The following is a 19698-nucleotide window of genomic DNA, read 5'->3' as shown; positions in this document are numbered from 1 at the left end:
ATTATTTATACTTTTACTAAATAAAAATTTCAATATAGGTACCTATTTTAAAGCAACAACATGAATTAGGTTTCGAACCCAAAAATACTCATTTATTTATTCTAAGTATACAGTGTTAATATGCCAAGACAAAAGTGATCGTAACAAATAATGCGAAAATTAAGAAAGCAAACATTGAAAAAATACGGGAAAATATACCTAACCTTTTTGAGAAGCATTAAATAGAAACAAGGTGATTTGTGGTACAAATAGACATAAATATGGGAGTAAAACATTTTATATTTATTATCTAGTGAACAAATTTTAAAAATCAAATATAATTCGATGTATAAAGAGGACTCCATACCCGCAATCCGCATATTTAGTGTCTCTATTTTACAAACGTACATACAATTTTCTGCTTTGTCTAGTAGAAATAATTTTGTGTTGTTTGCTTTAATAAAACGTGAATTTACCTATTATCAAACTTAAAAGTAAGAATATTATCTTAGGCATCCTCTAGGCCAGAGGTTGGCAACCTACAGCTCTTTCGAACTTAAGTTACGACTGTCTAGGTCCATATGCAAAAATAATTATCTTATTAGGTATTAAAAAAAATATATTATAATTTTATAATATAAAAAATATACATATATATTATTTTACATTATATTTTTCTTGCTTTTAATAATATCAACTAAAATTAAAAGTGTGTTCTAAACTTTCCAAATGCACGCAAAGCCAATGATCCCATTGATGTAACCATATAACTATATATTATTTAATAACTGTATTATTTATTATTATTCCGAAAATACTTGAATATGTTTTGTGCTAAAAATATTTGTATGTTTTTACATGAATAAATATTATTTTGTGTATAAATTCGTTTATTTTAAATCAAAAATCAATTATATATAAGTAAATATTAAAATATTGAAACAAATTTTTTTTTGTGGTTTTTTAAAAACTGGAAAATTATGTAAATTTCAATTTTTGGCTCTGCTGTCTCACAAGGTTGCCGACCCTTGTTTTAGGCTTTCATAGATTTTTTTATATTTTAAAGTTAGTTACAACAATGAAAAATATTATAATTTTATAATACTTTTAATAACTCGTTTCAAAATTAAAATAAAAATAAAAGCCTGCGAAATTCCCTAGGCAATATTCTTGTCTAAATTCTATTATACTATTATGTTCATTCACTCTAGTGTTAAAGAAAATAATATAAAATTGGTTCTATTGAACGCAAATTAGCTTTAAGTTTGTAAGAAATGCGAATAAGACACTTGTGGCTGTAGCTATTTTTTTATGTACTTTATTTAAAACTTTATTATTAACTGTAATAAATATCAAAGTATAAATAATAAATAGAAATATTTTAAGAAAAAAAATATCATTTAATATTTAAAAATACAAACAATTATTATTGATTAAAAATAGATATGTGAATTAAATAAACTATAAAATATACAGCTACTTATAAGTTTACATCCGCAAATAGGAAAATATTTCCTAAGTAAGCAAAATTATGTAAAATAAACTTCATATAACAATTTTATAAAATAGCAACAAATTTATACTAAAATACTCAAATAAGCTTCTAGAAAAACTTATTTACAAAATTTAATATTAATATATTGAAATATATATGAAATTAGTATACATGACTAAAATTCATAGTTGTTTCACCAAATATGTAGTGTTGAGTGATATCTATATAAATCATCTAGATATAAATTAAGTACCTTCATTTTATCTAGATAAATAAATTAGTATCTAATTGGTATCTAAAATTTAAATTAAATAATGGAAATCTACATAAATTTATAAATCTCGTTTAGTAATTCACATGTAATTTTTTTTGATTACTAATTATATTTTATACGTAAGTATATTTATTCTTTAATAAATTTTTGCCACTAAATAAGCATTTCTGGTTATGCTCCCCCTTAATAGTTAATTACATTACATTAGCCAAGAATTCAATAACATTGTGTCAAGCATTAATAAAAATTAACTATTGTAAGATAAAAATCTATATAAAAAAGTGTTATCTATATATTTATCTAGATAAAAATTTAATATTCTATCTTTATTTATTCAATCTAGATATTTATTTAGCTAGTAATCTAATACTTATCTAGATATGATTTTTGGTAACTTAACATTGAACATATTTATTCAAAACAGTTATAATATACATTTATATACACTCAAATCTAAAATATGCAAAATACAAGTTTTTAATTAGGCTGATAATGTATTAAACCAAAATTATATTCCTCTGGTTTTAAATTACCATCGATATAGAAAATCATTAAGCTCGCAGCCCCGATACTAAAAAATTCTTGATTAAAATATATTCCTATGTTAATACTTTTAACTAAACAAAATTATTTTGTTTCTTTATTTCATGATAATATCATCGTGAATTGGTGTTACAAAGTATAGAAACTAATACCTCAAAGAAAATAACTGAATATAGAAATATAAAGAATACATAGAATCGCAATTTATAACTGATGGAAATAAACTATGACTGTCTGAAATCAAAATGCATACTTCACGGTTTTAAAATTATAAAACGTAATTTAAACAACTTGGGATATTTGTTGACTTGTTATTTTAAGTAATCTTAATAATTATAATTCGTCATAACTATAGATACATTATAAGTATAATAAATAAATTAGTAAATACGATTTTAAAATAGTATTAAGAAACTAAAGTTTATAATAAATAAATAAGTACCTATTCGTATACGATTTTTAAACGGTATTTATAAGCTACAGTTTAGAATATTTAAGTATTAAGACTACTTAATTCATTTAAAAATGGAGAGAAAATATTTTACCATGTAGGTCATTAATCGATGATTTGGTACAGCAGCAGTATCATATGGATGACACTTTTTGTATTTATAAGACGTTTTCGAGATCAATAAAACGACGGTGTTTGTAATGCACGTCATGCATCATTAATTATTCTGACCCGAATGGTGAATACCGTGTTAAAACTAAAACGTAAAAATGTCTACTTTATATGGATTAATTTAAAAAACCCATAATCTTACGTAAAATTATTTTCGAAGAAAAATGACTTTTATACGTATTACAGATACATTATTATATTGTATTTAAATAGTATTATTATTTTCTAATTGATTTTGTAGTAGCTAGAAATTTAACATGAATATACATGCAAAGTAGTTATCTTTTTTACATGATTTACAAAATAATCTAGTCAGTATTATTGAATAGCAACAATTTTTTATCTTATAAAAAAGAAAAAATATAAAAACTATTAAGAAACACAGAAAATTACGTAAAATAAGCTTCACTTTACTTTCCAATGAAAATATTATATACATTTGGTACAGAACTTATAAATAAATTAAACTCATTGACCAAAAATATATGTACCTGCTTTTTAAAGTTTTTCTCCTATTAGAAAATGGAAATATTAAAATAGCAGGGTGAATCTAAATATTAAACAAAATAACAACAATAAATGTTTTTTGTTTAATTTAGACTTTTGTTCATTCTCAATTACCCACATTATTGCAAAGAAATTTCCAAACAACCATTTACTAAAAAGTTTTTTTTAAATCGTTTGAAATGCTTTCAGATATCCATTAAAAATTCGTCAAACCTTTAAAAATAAACCAAAGAAATAGTAACAATGAAAGCATTCAATTCATCTCACAAGGAGGTGTTTCCCACTTTTATTCTTCTTGGCATTATTTTTTTAATTAGAAGCATTCAAAATTCTCAATATATTGTTTACACTTTTAATATAATGCATTATATGCTTATACCAACCTCACTAATATAAAAAAAAAAACAATGTAATGAACAATCAGTATCATAAATTTGAACATTTTTTGTGTTGAATAGAATATTTATTTAATACAAATTATTAATAATTTACACCGACAAATAATTTATTTTATTAATATTAGATTAAAAAAAAATATCTAGTCAGCAATTTCTATTTAGACAGTATTATGTTATCGTTTAATATAGGTAGTAGATATACCCTAAAACTCAGCTAAAATTTCATAATAAATAGTGTATTTTATTATAAATTTGAATATGCTAATGAAAACTAAGCTTTTGGAAAAATATTTTCAGAATTTCAGTCTTAGCATGTATTAGGTATTCCAATTTTTTATATTTTTCTCGTATTAAAATGAATATTTTTCCAAGATTTAACTTTAATTATACATATTTTTCTTATATATATATAAATATTATTTTATATAAATATAATGAATTCCACATATCGCCCATAACAGTCATAGAAACGTATAAATAATTGTATATCCCTACAATAATAATCTATGAATTGGTGAGATAACGTATGTATTACCTCTCTGCTGGTAATCCGCTAGAAACAGGCGTACGATGTGTATTGACAAACAGGACATAAACAGACGGAATGAAAAAAGACCTCGAGAGAACTTTTCTAGGACTTTACGATGCACACAGTTGCGAACGTTTACGCGAAAACGGTATGATCGAGAATCATTGAACATCGGGCGGCTGCCTTTTTCTACTAAGACTGATTGATGACGAAAAAACCACTGTCATCTGCTCATAAATACAAAGAACACAAGATTTAAAAATCAGAATTTTGTTGCACTGCACATCACCACTATTAATAAGCACCTAATTAAGTCTAACAATCCAAGAACGATAGTTTGAATCTAACGGCATGTGGAAGAAAATATCGGAGATCACAGTGTTTTTTTAAAACTGACTGCCTACCAAAATATTGTGGTTATTCGCCTACCATATTATAAAATATAAAACATGCACCACAGTTAGGGTAGCAGCAGACTTTATACCTTGGTCAAAGTAACAATGTTTGTACAATAGTCAACGTGACTGATTTTCATATTGTTTACATAACTAGCAAGTGCGCAATCGTAATATTTTTTATTGGTAAGCTTTCGTTGGAAAATTGCGACCGCCAATTTACTGTTATCTCTGCACCGTCCGCTTCTCAATGATATCAAAAAGTTTTCGCGGAATACGTAAAATACTAAATTATTTTGCATTGCGAGTTTTACATATCGAAAATCTGATTATTGAAAATATTTTTAGGTATCGTCGCATCTCTAAGTTTATCGCAGCGTGTCATCTTATTTGCCGAAGGTAGTACTTAAGATTTTAAAACGCAAATTTCGATTTATTTAGATATAATATTTTATTATACTAATACATAATTAACACATTAAATTCTTCTATAATAACTATAAGATAAATAAATAAGTTATAATTTATAACCACTAAAAAATATACATATAGTTAAATTATTATTAAATTATTAATGACTACAAGCAATTCAAAATTAGTTTTGAATATTGAATAATAACATGAGATTTAAATTTAAAAAACTTATTTTAAGCATATCAACTCTGCACGCTAATGAAAGAGGAAATGGGTGAAAGTGAAACTGTGATTTATACACTTTACACTGCTGTTGCCTGTCCCTGACTTCGTGTACTAATGTCCGAATAATACTGTCTAATCTATACAATATAACACATATAATAAATGTTTGAAAAACTTATACTACCTATATTGTTATGTTATCATAGTTTGAATATAATTTTTCAATATTATAATATTATAGAATGTACAGCAATATATTATTAACGATTTAAACTTTTAACAGCTTATCTGCAAACGAACGCACTCCTTAAATTGCCTTGTTGATAAAAAATTATAACGCACTATAATCATAAAAAAAAATGATTGCACCAAAAACGAGGCATTCACTATTGTGTTTCATGTGCGATGCCGGTGCCAAAAAAAAAATCCGGAAGACCACCCGGCCCGCAATCGTCGTCCGTGTGACCTGTTTGTGGAGCATGGTTTCTTCGTCGACTTCGGTCCGAATTCCCAGCGTTGGGAACAGTGGAATAAAATAGCTCCTTGGACGATACCATGGTCATATTACCCCACCATCCCTAGCGGGGGGGATTGGTACAGAAGTGATCCCTCAGTTTACGCGCCAAATATATTTCGTGTCGTCGTCGATCCGACCGGCGGCGTCCATTAAAGCTCATAAGCCTATTACAAACAGCGCAAGTGTGTGTATGTGTGTGTGTGTGTGTGTGTGTAGAGTGCAGCACTGTGGCGTAAACGAAGCTCCGCATAATATATACATTGAACGATGTATAACATTATTATTATTATATTGACGTCTGCGACCGCTTTATCGCGCACGAAATTATAAAACCGATACCGAGATGCGATGCATCGTTTGCATATACAGTCCTTTATTCAAGTTTTATTTTTTTATAAATATTTGTACATCCCATCCCCAGCGGAGAATATACGAGAAACTATTCGTTGGACAAGCACACAACGTAGATGAAAGTATAGAAATATGCAATTATGTGGAATTCGATTTAATAATGATCATCCTCGTAATAGAACTAATTATACTACCCTCATATACATGTTAATAAAATAATAACCAAACGTCTAAAGAAAATTAAAATTGTTATTAAATTCTCAAAATTAAAAACCATTAGCCCTCTTGTCTCTCACATTTTTCTTCAATAGGTTTAAGTAAGTATAAGCATATATTAAATTAATAGAATTTTCCTAAATTAAAATTTAAATTAAAATTTGTAATTACAATAAATCTTTAAAAATTGTATTGTATTTTAATATATGTATAGTTTTATGACAAGTTTATAAACCTGAAAAATGGAAATTTGGAAAACAGAATTTTTACAATTTATCTTAATAAGTTTGCTCAATCTTGAAAATTAACTTAACAACTTTTAAAAGTAAATAATTATCAAATATTTTCAAAATATAATTAATATACAATTTTAATATGTATATAATCCTAATTATTACAAAAATTTGATATAGGTATCTCTAAAATTATAAAAGTAAGTATAAATATTGAAAAACTTTCTGACCAAACAATATTCAATTAGTTTTTTTTTTTTACTAAAATTGTTTAAAATTGAATATATTATGTACAATTAATATCAATTTTAATCACTGTACTATCATGGAAACTAAAAATACTCATTATAAAATGTTATCGTGTTTATACATTATTAATTTAATTTCATTGTATTTAAAATAATTTTTTTATATTATTATAGATTCAAAATGAAGCGATGAACATATTGATTTTACAATTATGTGTTTTTTATCTATCATCACCTTTTGGGACAAGTAAAAATGATTCGATTTTAATCTTTAAGGAAAGTTTCTGGTAAATTGAATCTATTTTACCTGAAAGTAGGGGGGTCAAGAGTAAAAAATGTCCTATACTTTTTAGAATAACCAGGAAAACAAAAACAAAGTTAAAGAAAAACTGGTGTTTTCACTCAAAACCAATATTTGACATAATAGATTATGTTTCAATATAATAATTTAAAAACAAATAACCGTAAGTACTTGAAATTTTTACCAAATATTTATATCAGCATTTACTGTATTTATATTTTCAAAATACTTTAACTGGTTTTAACCAGTTTGAAATATTTATAGAGATTTAAAAATTTACAATTGTTTTTAGTTTTTTTCCATAAATAATGATAAAACTTTGTTCGCTTAAAATTTTTGAAAATCTAATACAATTATCTTTATATTATTTCTTACTGTAAGATTTAAAATATATAATCACAATTTTTTTTTTATGCATATTTGAAATTTAAATTTGAACGAAATTACATATTATTTTAACGATAAATAATGATGTTAATTATTTGTTATAATTCAACAATATTATGGGGACATACAACTTTGAGTTTTGACGTATACCTATTATGAATTTTACTATAACTACGCAATAACATGTACAAAACATATATATATATTAATTTAAAAATATTTTTTCTATTTAAACTACGAATCTATATTTACACCATACTACTGTAAGTCGATATTGACTCGAAAGTTAATAATTATAATATACATTTGATATAAATATATACGATTATAATTATTAAATACTAACATCTTAACAAAACTTTTTAAAGTATAACATGCATTAATTTAAAAACCATCACGTGATAAATGAACTCATTCAATTTTCTTCATCCTTTATTATCTATCTCTACGTATAAAATAATAAAACTAATAGATTAATTATATTTTTTTATTTAATTACAGGCATTTTTTGACGAGTTACAATAACCCTGCTGTTGGATTCATCACCCGTATTTATAATTTTTTTGTATTATTTACTCCAATAAAGAGGCATTACCTATATTTATATAATGTTATAAATTAAATACAAAAAAATTATAATGAGTTTCATTTAGATACATTATAATTATTAGATTTAAAATGGCTTTAAAAAAATTTAAATTAATTTTATTATTAAAAATACACTTTTTCGTACTATGTATTAATTCGGCGAGGATAATTATTTTAATGAAATATAAATATATGATTTTTCAATTTTATAAAACTTTAATATGATAAAATGAGTTCTTTGCTTTGTTTAGCTATGAATGTGTGAATAATGTTAAAAATAAATTTGTTTAGACTGTTTAGAGGGTCCCTACGTAAACATGTAAATGGTATATTTACCTATTATTATATTTATAAAACTTTGTTAATTAACAGTATTGTTTTTTCGAATTACTTAATTTAATTTTACTATATTTATACTCAGTTTTCCCCTAGGTACCTACTACTTTATACCTCTAATGATTTAAAATCTAACCCAATCATTTTTTTATTTTAAATTTTAAAGTACTGAGTATTTATAACATTTATACTGTAGAATAGCTACTTCAGCTGTTACTAACCATCACTATATCATTAAATCTTAAATGTTTATCAACCATATTTTACAACAAGTTACTTAGTGTCAAATATCAATATTTATTAAAATATTATAAATAAAAACACTTTTAAAAAGTACAAGTTTAAATAGGTATATATATTATACTTATATATTTATATATTTGCATAATTGTTTTATGGGAAAATAAAACTATAGCCATTTTAATATTTTTTTATGTAGTGAACGATATTTAAAAAGAAATACTAAATCGTAAATTAACTAATACCTTACAGTTTATAAGTACCTATAACATTAACCTTTTGGCTCTAATAACTTGAGAAAACATAAAAATGTAACCATGAAAAAACAAAATAAACATGGTATACCATATATTATACATATATATATATATATTATATATATCATATTTGCAAACAAAATAAAATGTTTACACAAATTAAACTAAACGAAATATATATATGGTGATAGCAATAATAGTTAAAAAGTATATAATACAAATTAAAGAAAAATGCGTTTTAAAATATATATAAGGTGCCAACTGCTAACATAAAAATAAAATGAAATTAACCTTTATATACTCATAGCTTGCAGATATATTAACTGAATCAATAATATTTCTAATAACTTGCAGTTTTCAATTCATATGTGAATTTTAAATAAAAATACCCACTCAATTAAAATTAATTCTAGACGAAATCATAAATTATTACTATAACAAGTTAATATTTTTAAATTATTAAATAAATAAATCGTAACGAAAATGAGTTATCCAAATATCCAATAATTATTAATATTCAACTTAATTTAATGACTTAGTATGGATCTTCATTTTAATTAGCTTATATCTAATAAAAAGCATTAATCATATATATTCTAAGAATAACTTCTACAGTTCATAATTGGTATGTAAATTAAAATTAAAAAGAAATCATTTCAGTTGAAAAAATACAGACAACATACCTATACTATATAGACAGACACCTATTGTTAATCCGACTAGGCAGTAGCCATACAATAACGTACACCGGTGCGTGATGTATATTATACGTATAATATAATGGCGTAATAATATATCTATGGAAGTGTTTAGTCGTCAAATACTCAAATCATTCACATCACTTACGAAGGACAATCATCATAAACAAATTTATCAAATTAAAACTTGGAAATGTTTTATTTTAAGCACTTATTTTTAAAGTAATTTTAATATTTTTTAGTATGACAACTTAAAAAACGAATTTTCTGTAGTAGCATGAACTATAAAAATCGTATTGTTGGATTTTCGACTAAATGGTGAGATGAAAAACCGCAATAATAAACCACTAAATAAAATTAATGAAAACCAATAAGCTGCTAGGCAGTAGGTGTAATGACGATTTACTAAAACTAACTGCGATAATAACAGTACATATGTTGCTAAATAACATACTCTTACTCAAATAATCTAACATTTGAAATCCGTAATCGAGTGTATAAATTTACAAACTAATTTAAAAAAATGGATCAGTTATTTGTTATTGAGTTTAAGATCACAAATTTATGAAGAAATAAAGTGGCAATTAATTCACAAAAGAATCATCAGTGAATTATTAATACGTGTACATTAACTCGATACATATATATTGCATATATTATATCGCTTTCTTGATGTAGCATCTGATGCATTCCGTTCCACCGGCCATTTTCCGAAGCGTGTAATATACACCACAGGATTAGTCGATTAGACATCGAAATGAACTGCTGTCCTCAAATCCAATTTCAATTTTTGACCTACAATTACCTGATCAATAGACTTTAACTAAAGGCGGGACTCACTTTTTTTCACTATTTAATATTATGCGACTGTGGTAAAACCATCAAGCGAAATGTATTGTCCGTTTTTTCCAACTGTGAAAATCTTGGTTATAATATTGACGCAGCGTTATATTAATTCACAGACCGGACATCGCCTATGGCCTTTCTCATTGAATGTAAACAATACAACTTCTATTATTGATTACGGTATTATTCCAACCCTAATGACTTATATTGACATAAATTAAATAACAAACCGGAAAGCTTATGTCTTATTGCAATAAGAAATATGTAGTTTGTATAAAAAAATTTAAAAAAATATATACAAAACTCATATAATAATGTAAAACATATATAACTAATATTATATAATATATAAATATATATATTTCTTATTGCAATAATATACGTAAATGTATATCGTATGTAATGTTATTATATGTTTATTATTTATTTATTAAATTATATATCTGTAGTTCAATTTTGTTTTCATTGTATTTATAATCATTTTTATACTTTTACATCATCAAAAATATAGAAAATATTAAAAATTCCAAAATTTAAATTATGTATGGAAATTTATTTATTTGTTAATTACACACACCAACAATTCAACATACTGTACAAAAATATAAATACTTAACTCCGAAAGATATAAAAATTTCGATATTAAATTATATCTTAAAGCTTAACTAATCATAAAAATTAATGAAAATAAATAATGAATAAACATAAAGCTCAACCTTCACGCAAAGTATTTTTTAATATTTTATTTTAACTTGAAGAAATCATCTATATCTATTAATAAATATTAATAAACGACTTCATATAATAATTAGTTTAATGTTTTTAACATTTTAAATTTTACAAAAAATTGTTGTTTTAAAAATAGTTTTAAATGTTATCAAGAAGTAAATATTTTTTTAAATAATTATATGTTTTATATGTTTATAATACATCAATAATCTCGTATTTTCGAAAGCCAAATATGAAATAACATTTTGGAAGATAACACTTACCTTCATTCGTTTCCTTGGCGAACGTATTTAATGTTTAAGCCAGATTAGCCATTATGTTATTCGTTAAGCAAAACCTTCTCTACAACGGTTACCACGTAATAAGCTCATGATCGTCTCGTCGTCATCGTTTAGGATCACGGCGCGTATAGGCTAACGTTTGGCGGGCGACTCGTTGGAAAACGCTCGCTGTCGGCGCGCCGCCACCGGACGAGTGTATACCCCACCCCGATGTAAAGCTGTCATGCCACAGTGTCAGTGACCACCCCCATTTGATATAAAGTTCTCAAAATTACATTGCCATAAGAACCACGCCAAGGTTAAAATTATTATTACTTTCGAACGAAACCAATATTATATTTATATTATCTATATTAATATACCTATGCAAGGAGTAAATAATAAACATATAATATGTAATATATACCTAAAAAAAGTTAAAACAACGTTAATTACACGTGTGTAAATACCTAACCATAATGTGGCATAACTATTATATTAAATTTTAATTTTAGTAATAAATTTAAGTATAACTATTTTTATAAGGTAGTATTTTACATGTATAGTGTTAAGTTATTCACGTAATTATTCAATTAAGTTTTATTGTAAGAAAATTGTAATTTTAATGTGATTTACCTATATTATTATGATCGATGATATAATGTCGTTTATTCCATCAATTGATCAAGAAAAAATTACGTTTTCTATTCAATTTCTGTACCTACCAGAAAATTTAATAAATAATCTAAACTGTATAGTATTTACTACATACAGCAGAAGAATTTGACTTTCTAAGTAATATAAAAGTTCTTTTGAATCTATTCTATGATAAAATTCAAATTTAACAAAATATTTAGTTCTCAAAAAAAATAGTTAAAATTAGTTTTAGCTACGCTTACCACAAATAGAAAAATCAGTATTTTTTAAAATTATCCTACTACCATATTTTTTTTTTATTTACTAATGTACATATGATATTTATATATATATCTTTTACCCCAATTTTCGTTTCTTGTTTCTCGAGTAAGCATCTACTACTACTAATGATATAATAGTACCTATGTATATATAATCTTGAGTTATATTATACAATTTTATTTTCGTAAAAAAAATCCTTTAAGTTTTTTTTATTCGTAATGGTTAAGATTTAAATACTAAAAACATAATAGTGTTTTGTAATCTGTTACGATGAGTTTATTGAGTAAAAACTTTAAATAGAAGGTAAAAATGGTCAGAAATGGAATAATCGTTCATACATAAATCAACAACGAATGGTCATTTATCGAATAAAATGTAGTCATATCTAACATGAAAATGAATGAAAATCTATAGATTAATGTTCCATTTGTGACTGAAATGGTAAATAACGAGTAAGTTTCCGCTTGATGAATTATTTCTAAATGGTTTTATTCGTATACAGTAAACTAGTAAAATAAAATTATATCATTCAATTCAAATATCTTTACTATAAATGTATACAGGATCATTCACCAAACATGTTTATCCCTTTTTCTTCAATAATTCAGTTATTCAAAATCTGATTTTTAAGTTTTTAAATATAGAAACTTAAATACTACACTAAATCATTATTAAAACCAACAAAAATATCAACCGCAATGGGCTTATTTTTTAAATTTTTAAATTTTACATTAAAATGAGAATTTATTTTACTTTAACACTCACAATAAATGTGATTTTCATCACGTTTTCTCTTATTTTATTTACTTTATACATGATACTTTACTACTTTACTATTTTTACCCTCTTAAATTTTATAAAATATGCTTTTAAAAAATATCATAGTTAAATATTTTAAATTCTAAACAATTTACACGTATGTATTAATAAATTAATATTTTTCGAAATGTTTAAATTGAACTGCGGTTGTTGATGAAACACAAACGGACATATACGGTTGTTGATGAAACACAAACGGACATATACCAATACATGATATTTCTGTTTAAAAATGTTTTCAATAACTTTTGATGGCATGGTCTTCCCAAATCCAATCGTTTAACTGTATAAATGTGTTTTTTTTAATGCACCGATGTGTTAGTCATCTGTATCGACTGTACTATACACATACGGTAAAACCCAATCACAAGATAGCTTTTACGAAGGCTGAAGAGTCATGCTCTAGTGAAAATCCTTTAGGAGATGACAAGATAATCGACTGTTAAGTTGACTGCCAAATCACAAACAAAACAATTTAAGAATAACTTTATACATAAGTATCAAAGTTTAAAATTCAATATTTAAAAGCATTTATTGAAATACATAATTAGATTCATAAACAATTTAAAATTTATTTTTATTTTTTATTTAGAATACGCTAGTATATATTATTAGATTTAAGTGTATAAGCATATTTTTTTTAAATATATAAATATGTTATTGAAAATGTTATTTATTGCTATACTATTTTTTCGATTTTAAAATATACATTTAATTCAATGGATAAGATACTTTAATGCTTTTGATATAATATATCATATAAACATTATCCACTATAAATTACCTAAATCCCAGACGAAAAGTCCATAAAATAAAAATTACATATACTATTATTAACCATAAATTACACTAAGGATAACTATAAAATATACATTCTATCCTTCTAGTAACCTTCAATTACTAAATTTAAACAAATAGAGGCAAATCATTAAACTCCGTGAAGTAGTAAAGGTTAATAAGGAAACAGTAGTGTTACCTGAGATCATAAGAAAAGTAGATCATGAATCAACTAAAAATAAACAATAAATGACTCAGATAAAAAAAATTTCGAAACTAAAAAAATTAGTAATAAGATAACAGCAAACGATTTTTACAATTTGATTTATTTTATTTTTATTTTTTTTAACTGAGTTTTACAATTTTTTTCGACGATTTTTATTGTGTTAAAAGAAAGATATAAATTACTATTATAGTATTATATACAAAAAGAGAGAAACAATAGTTAAAAATAAATAAATTAATTAGCCAAGTTAAGTATAGATAATGTAACAAGTATATTTTTTTATCTAAAATATAATATATTTTATATATCGAAGGGGATATTAAAATGTTTAAAAATTGTCAAAAATTAAGTGCGCTGTAGTGATACATTATGGGGCAGTTAAATATAAAGTGAGTAATGTCACAAATTATTGGTTGTTGTGAAATATGTAGAGGTGAGATTCATTCAATAAAATTTTAAATAAATAGGAGAGAAATAACAATGTGTGGCCAAATTAATGACGGGAGAACGATGTTATGCATTTCCTAGAGAGATTAAGGTTATGAAGCCAGGGTTGTATTCGTTTTGATTTTGTGTATTTATTTTAATTGTGTACGGGTATAATAATTTAATGATAATCTATTTAAATTTAAATTTAATACGATAATTTTTATTATAATATCACAATACATATTATAATATATAATATTTTGTATAAAACTCCTTGCTTTGCTATTATTATTCTAAAAGCTGATATATTGCATTAATATTTGTTATTTATTGTGTCATGAGCAAGTTAAAAATAATATTTATGAGGAAAATTTACCATATTATAAGTGTTTAAAAATCAACAAAATAGTGGGCAAATATGAAATAGGTAACTGCTCTGCTGAATAGTAAGACGTGTAGACTGTACCTCGTAATTGAGTAAATCACGATAATGGTTAATGGTTGTGTTAAATATTAAACTTTAATTCAATGATAAATCATTGAATTTGAAAAATGATTCTGATTATTTTACAAAAATAGTCTATCAACCTATACAACTTAATAATATATAATATTATATTTCTACTATAGTCATTTATTTTACTTTAATAATATGATAGATTGAATTAATTGTTTGAAAAAAACATTGTATTTATTATATTATTAATATTTAATAATTATATAATAATAGATCGGTATTTTAATATTTATATCATTAAGTTTCGAGTCAATTCGATTATCAACTTACTGCAGAACGATGTAAATATAGGTTCGTGGTATAAATATATAATAGTTTAAAATTGGTCTAAAAATTTTTAAAATACATTTAGTATAGAAAACAATAATTTATATGGAACTTGTCAAGCTTCTACCATAAAAAAAAAATTATATGATTAGATCAGAAAAAGTTATTTTACGCATGTAGGTAAATTAAATTTTGTAAAAATTTAAACTTCAGACACTCATAAAAAATATTTGTTGTAAGCGTAATTCTCACTTTTGTTTTGTTTTAATTGCAGTTATAATAATTTATAAGAAATGTTGTATTACATTTTCAAAGTTAAATAAAAGAACACAAATCATTATAAAATTAATACATTTATCACATCGCTCAAAATTTAAAATACTAACTAGATAAAATGTATAATACTAATAAATATCTAGAATTATTCAGCATAACATTTAGATAACTGCCAAGAACTATTTAAATCTCACAATATATACAAACAAAATATTTCAAACACAATATATTACAGTAATACACAGTTTACTCTTCTCACAAAACAGAAATAGGTACTAACACAAGCCTATACAATGTAGGTAAGAATTAATATTTATATCAAATTTATAAAAAAAAACCTCTCATTATTTAAAAAAAAAAAAAAAAAAATTATAAATTTCGATACTCACAACAAGAATACCTAAAAGAATCTGTCATTACAATACTATATGTATTAAATACTAATATTTTCGTTATGCCAAATAAATCTATAATAATATGAAATGAGAAAACTGTAATTTTTGAATTCCTATTGGAACACCAACTGCGGCTATAAGTGCCAAATCATAACAAAAAACACGATGTACTTGAAATCTACAGGAACACGGCATTGGCTGCCACTTTTTGTTATACTTAACACATCGATCCGCGATGTAATTCAAAAACCACTCGATTTCCTACCAGCGGAACTTTGAAGAATTTTTTTTACATACAATATCTATTGTGTATGAATGTACATTATTATACTTACATATTTTAGAAACGAGTGTATACGAATAATATAAATTATATGACACAATTTTACTGCACAGATATAATATTATACTACCTGCTATAATAATACGAAATAAAAAAACTAAGTAAAAACTCTACGTAATACTATGTTACTTAGTATTAAACTACTAATTACTATACTACTAAATTAGAATACAATATGTATTAAAAAATTTTAAATGTTTTCTATGTGTATAATTATTTAAAGTACTTACGCGCGCGTGCATGTCATCGCGGTCGTGTATAATATACGCAAAACGGAAATCGTGGTTCAGTTATTAGTCGTTCAGATCCTGAAAGTACCATTCCGGTGTTATATAATACAGTCGAGTCGCGATAACTCGAAGTTGAAGGGAAATAAAAATTCGCTTCGAGATATGTATTATTCAAGATATCCAACTCGAATTTATATTAATTTATATATAATGTATATTTCTAGGGGAATAAAAAAAAATTCTAGTTGTAAAGTTTTTCGAGTTATTGCGACTTGACTGTATATATATATAATATATATTGGTACATATTATATTATACTATATTATTATATTATATGTAATATCGAATGCATAAAAACAATTATTCCGTAAAAAGAAAGAACAAAAAATACCTGTTGATATAAACTAGATGAAGCTTTTTATAGTTGTCGTAAACTACACTATATTTATATGACTGCAAATCATTTTAGATTACTTTTTCTTCAAACGAAATAATTTTAAAAATTTACGATTTGAAATGAAACGCCCACTACAGTATCAACCAGTTATAAACTATTCAATGCATTTACCGCCACTGCGACTGCATTTATACGTCTCGTTTGAAATTACATAAATGATTTTATATTTATAAAAGGAACGTCGTAAACGTATTAACATTTTATACAACGTTCTCGCAAGCTATCTGTACGTGCGAAAATCACCACGGACACCAATCTATATGCGTTATATACCAGCATTAGCGATTCCGTTTGAAAATTAGTTCCGTATTGTTCAGTTCTGTAAATATTGCATATTCATATCGTAACAGTATACACACTAAAGTACATACACACACTCATATGTTTATATATTTTATACAGGGTGATTCTTTTATTAAACAACACTCATTATTTCAAAATCTATTAGCGTTTTTGAAAATACTTTTGGTAAAAATTTTCTAATCGAAATCAAACCACAATTTAAAAAAAAACATATTTTTAATATTTTTATCGTTATAATTTTTAATTTTTTGAATGTCAATATACATTTTTAAATTCATAGTTTGAAACAGAGTATTTTATACATAAAAATCTAAATTCGGACGAGTAGTTTATGAGTTTATAACTATTTAAATTTATAGTTAGCGGAGTGGAGTGGTACGAGAATACCCCGTAAAATAATGGTCTACTACTATCCGCTCACCAAAACTTTAAATACTTATAACATACTCATAAACTACTTATCTGAATTGAGATTTTTTATGTATCAAAATACTTCGAAAAATATTCTGCTTCAGAATATGAATTTAAAAATGTATATTCATACAAAAAAAATTTTAAAAAAAACTCAAAAATTATAACGATAAAAATATTAAAAATATATATTTTTTATTTAAATGCTGTTTATTTCGACTGAAATAGGTTTTGAAATAATGAGTGTTGTTTGATAAAAAAAATCACCCAATATACTACGTATACAACATACATTGTATATACTAATAATATATGTATTTATAAGTTCATATATAATAATAATAACTGTATACAATATACTATTATACCTATATAGTATATATGTGTGTGTGTGTATATATACATAGTATAATTTATATAATGTAAACCGTAAGTTGTAACTTCTATAAGACTTCATTATATAGTAGGTACAATGTTGTTATGGCGTGTCGGCGTGGTGATAAAAGGTATCTACTACAGCAGTATATTTGTATATATATATTAGATATTATGTATTATAGTTAGTAATAACACTCGCATATAACATTAGACGATAGTTTATTAAACATGCCACTGGTGTGCAAAAAGCGTACAAGTCTATACTCTATAATATAGACTATATTATATATTTGTAGAATTGTGTAAGAGGCTTTATCATCATAATATGATGTACAACGAGTCCCGGATAGAAATTACTGGCTGGTATTATGTGAAAATATACCTACAATTATCCTGAAAAATCCTTTAAATGAGTCTTGTAGGATAGGAAATCTATTTGTTTTATTAGACTTTTTATTACTTTTTAAATGAAATCGTAATTCTATAATATAATTAAATATATTCATTGACATGACTAGGTTCGGGGAGAAGAATGCGAAAAGGACTTAAGGGTTTTTAGAATCAAAACAACAAGGATACCAGAGGCTTAGAATTCTATATCCATTGATAAACCGACAAACCTCATTAAGCTGGAGATGTTCCCTTATGTTATGTAAGCAAATTCTTCGACCACTACTTTTAAATGCAGCCCTGTATGGGGAAATTGTGCTAAAACCCACTTGCACAAAATACAAGTTTTCTAATCTAAAATGCTGAAGACAAAATCAAATGCCCCATGGTTTGTTCTTAATGCCACACTTCACAACGACTTCCAACTACCTACCCACAATATCAGAATATATAAAAGAAAATCGGGCGACACCGTTTTCGGCCAAAATGTACCCTTCCTTTTTCGGCCAACACTTACCGTTTACTTTTCGGCCAGCACAGTTTTCTTTTAACAACTTATGAGTTATGATTAGGTATATCCAAAAATGTGATTTTTATTTTTAAATTATTACCTACCTAATATTTTATGAAAACATGATAAAATAAAATAATATAAAATAACAAAATGTTATAATATAATACATTATTCGAATAAAAATTAATAAAGTATTAATTATAATTGTTAATTAATTGATATAACTATTAACTATTTATATATTAACCTAAAATCAACGAAATGAAGCTTACATTGAAGACTATAAAAATAATAAAATATGTCGTTACAAAATTGTCAAACAAATATCATATAATTATAAAAAATAAAACTTCTGAATGCATATATTTGCATATATATTTGTATTCGACTAATGTATTATATTATAACATTTTATTGCATTGCCAATTATTTTATTTTATTATTATAATTATTTTTATA

At 24.6% G+C, this 19698-nt stretch overlaps 1 protein-coding gene across 1 annotated transcript in view; it reads right to left on the bottom strand.

Annotated features, from left to right (window-relative positions):
- The window catches only part of LOC132930221 (cyclic nucleotide-gated cation channel beta-1-like), a 107801-nt gene extending 96060 nt beyond the window's left edge, over positions 1-11741 (bottom strand). The window contains exon 1 of the mRNA XM_060995965.1: positions 11592-11741. The gene's annotated coding sequence lies outside the window, so the exon portion shown is untranslated. The remainder of the gene's footprint in view (positions 1-11591) is intronic.
- Positions 11742-19698: the final 7957 nt, after the last annotated feature.

Source organism: Rhopalosiphum padi, chromosome 4, assembly GCF_020882245.1.
Source record: "Rhopalosiphum padi isolate XX-2018 chromosome 4, ASM2088224v1, whole genome shotgun sequence".
Lineage (NCBI taxonomy): Eukaryota > Metazoa > Arthropoda > Insecta > Hemiptera > Aphididae > Rhopalosiphum > Rhopalosiphum padi.
This window is presented reverse-complemented; position numbering and strand designations above follow the sequence as displayed.